The sequence below is a fragment of the Vollenhovia emeryi genome, unplaced genomic scaffold, assembly GCF_000949405.1.
Source record: "Vollenhovia emeryi isolate VEMERY1.0 unplaced genomic scaffold, V.emery_V1.0 DF939194.1, whole genome shotgun sequence".
Taxonomy (NCBI): domain Eukaryota; kingdom Metazoa; phylum Arthropoda; class Insecta; order Hymenoptera; family Formicidae; genus Vollenhovia; species Vollenhovia emeryi.
Genome location: NW_011967172.1, coordinates 128,802 through 132,647, shown reverse-complemented (window position 1 = coordinate 132,647; position 3,846 = coordinate 128,802).

The window sequence follows — 3,846 nt, the reverse complement described above, 5'->3', positions numbered from 1 at the left end:
CGAACGCTCGGGGATTCGCGTTCGTGTACCGAAGGCGTTCGTTCCTTCTCTCTTTCATGTTACAGCCTCAAGCCGGAGATGCAAACTTTGGGGCCGAGCACCATCAAAGTGCGAGCACCGAGTGTAACACTGCCTCGAGCTAGCGCCACACTACTCTGGGAAAAAGAAGACAGCAACCCATTTTGGAGCCCACCATTAGTAATCGAATTATTTGCATTATTTATAACTCTATTCTGGGAAAAATTTTGACCGTTTCTTCTGTAGTTAAGCAACTTAACATTTCGGTTAGTGCCTCTTAAGTGAAAATTGTCTTTGCGTTACTGAGTATCGATAGAAATAATTGTGAGAATTGATTAGAATTACTTTAAATCTTGGATATAAATAGAATAAATAAATGGAATAGATAGAATAGAATGAATGGAATAAATAGAATTGGATGTAATTGTCTTATGTCTTACAGAGTACAAGACAGCAATTCTGCTCAGGCCCTAAGTCGTAAAAGGCTATTGTACACAACTTACGTTTTTCTCTGCCTCGCCTTACGTCTACGACTAAGGGCGACGTCCCATGGAGCGGAATACGCGGAAGCGGAATCAGCGGGTCGCCAAAAGACCGTTTCGACGGAACTTTTAAAAGGGCTCCATCAGAATGATCTTGTGATTGGCGATTCGCCGATTCCGCTTCCGCGTATTCCGCGCTATAGGACGTCGCCCTAAAGGCCTGAGTCCACGATGCTAAAAGTTGGTCCAAGTTCTGGTTTCGAGAGATTTGTAGCCAATCAACTTGCGGCTATTCCACAAAAGCTATAAGTTAATTGGCTACATATTTCTCGGCACTAGAACTTGGACCAAGTTCTGCATCGTGGTTCTCTGCCATCGACCTTAGACTCGTGCACTTTTCTCGCGCCGTTTCGTCCCGGCTCGCGTGCGATTAGTATCAGGAGTGTCGCGCGGTCGTTGTAGCCTAACGATTAATGCGCGCGTACTTTTGTAATCGATGAACTCGTTTTTGCAAGCAGGTTATGCGAACGAGAGACCGGCAACGGCGAGAGAGGAGGCGGCGGAAGGAAGAGGAGAAGAGAAGAAGGCATCGGCCGGACAGCGGAAAGGCGGACGAGTAATTATTATTATTTATTTATGATTTATCGCCTGGAATTAAATAATCGTTTATCTGCGCGAACAATCGCGGACGTTCTGCGCGCCGTCCGTATTTTCTATTTTGCGCGCTGCGAAAAATATTATAAAACGTACTTACCAAATAAAATAATAGAATTGTCGTTTCGTGTATCGAGACGTGATTTGTTAGCGTCGTTTTCTCACATAATTTTAAGATAAAACTCATCGACTGATCTCTTTCGCAAGGACGTATCTCGATTTTACGCAATTTCTGATTTTTTTTGTGCTTAAACGCTCTTTCTGGACCAATAACTTAGGTCTGGATTTTACCAACGTTGTTTAACTTTAAGCTCAGCTTGATTCGTTCTTTGTCTCTTTCCAATTTGTTATTTTAGAAAGAGACAAACACGAATTAAACCGAGATTAAAGACAAGCGACGTTTGATGAAGCCGGGCCTTAGGTCTTATTGTTAGTAGTAAAATAAAAGAAGTATAGTGTTTTGAGGGAATCTAACAGCTCTTTGAGATTTGACAACGCCCCATACTTTTTAAACGCGCATATAAAGAAATTACTTGCAAATCGATGAAATTATATGTAATCAGATGAAATCGTACGAAATCAAATGAAATCATGTGATCGGCTGGACAGCATTTTAGCGATTTATCCCCTTGGATTAAAGTTAAGCGACGTACGGTGAAGCCGGGCCTCAATTGTCGACGCTCGCGAAAGAGATCGGTCGTTATTCGTCTCGGGATACAAAGACGCGGCGTGGCCAGCCACAAATAACAATCCGCAAATTTGCATAAATATCTCGCGATGGAACGAAGCGCATTTTACTTCTCGAATAAACGTGAGTTAACGTCCGACGGTGTACCTCGTGGAAGCAAAACACGGAAAACGTGCGGCGTCAAATTATTCCATTGAACTGAATATTTCTTACAATTAGACGATTCGAGGGGCGCGTGGCCTTGGCGGTTGGTTTTTGTGACGTGGTTTGTTTTTGCGACGCGGCACGGCGAGCGCGCTATTGTCCGCGACCCCGGGCTAGGTCACCGCGCTATCATTCACGTGCCAACGCTCGAGCCGGCCGGCAGGCGAGGCGCGTCGCTCCCGCGTAGTGATACCGTTCTACCCCGCGTAGTGCGATTATTCCGCGCGTTGGATTAAAGCGTCGTCTAGAATACACGGAGTAAGGAGCAAGAGAGCCGTAACTTTTAGCTTTTGCGGTAAGGGAGCTTTCGCTGGCCGATGGCGATCCGATTCGCCGAGAGTAAGCGTAAGAAATAAAGTTGATTTCTTTCCTTACGCCAACTCCTTACTCCAGGGTTGCTCCGTGCATTGTAGACGACGCATAAGACACCGTTGCGATTGACAATCCTTGCCTTGCTACAATTTGGATGTCGTTTCCGTTGTGATTACAGACCGGCACCGTTTGCGTTATCGCTTCAACAGTGCTGCGAGAAAAGACTTGGACGTTTTGCGTTTTCAAACAATCGAAAGAGTGGTGTGTCCGGTGTATAAGTGAATCGTGTGCGGTTCGCGTTCTTTAAACTCACCGTAATTTCGACGTCGGGAGTGCCGTACAGAGTTTCGCGCGATCATTGCACTGCGGTAATTAGTGTGCTCGCGATCGTAATTAGTCGTGTTTCGCGAGTGATAGTGAGTGCAATCGAGGAATCTGAGAGGAGGACGAGGCCGGGGAGGCATCGGGCGACAGCGGAGCAACCACGGAGTGAGTATAATAATTCACTTTAAATATTACGTGCTCTTCGAGCATTATCGCGTCTTGCATATGCGTTTGCGGAATTAATAACTTATTTCCGAAATTTCCGAAATGTTCGTACGACACGTCGTCTCGTACTGCACAACACAATGCGTATGAGAGACTTTTGATACGCACTTTAAAACAGATACTAAAAGTACTTGCTAAATATATTCAAACTTGATAAATGTATTTAAACACAATTGATAAATTTAGTACGCGTGACAGTCGTTTTTTTAAATATTAATTATCGTGGCTGAGGCATTATTTTTCGCAATAGACTGTAAATTAAAATTATTCAGACACTAACTTCCTATCCTGGCTCTTGTTCCTTTATTATTTTGTGTTTGTGTTCTCACATCAGAGCCTTAGGAATTTTATTTAATTAATTATTGTGTTAATCTGCTATAATTTGGTTACGTTTGTATGTTACAGATCAGTTATGTACGAACGCAATTCATAACTCCGCTGTTGCGCATCGTACCGGTGAGTGCTAATTTTAATTTAAATTAAGATCTGAAAAAGAGAATTGCGTGTACATATATCTAGATTGTACAGCTCGAGAACAACATAAAAATTTATCGTCACACTTATGTCGTAAAATGGATAGGCTAGAACAGATTGGAATATGCAAATCTTTAATTCTGGATGTAAATGCAACTATTCGCCAATTTATTATGAATAGAATGCACTCTTGCGTGAACAAAGTATATAAAGTAGAGTTCGTGTCATTTTGTATTATTTAGCGTCACACATTTTTATCATTTGATTGTTAATCGAATACTAATTACGAGATACGTTAGTTACTTATAACTCAATAAACTCGCAAGTACAGAACAGCGATAGTAACTTCTTTCTGCGCATGAAATAATTTCTATCGCTGTTCTGTACTGAGCAAAAAGTAAAAGAGATTTTTTTCAATATCTACATATCGTAAAATAAAAAAAAATCACATATTTTATCGTTGCG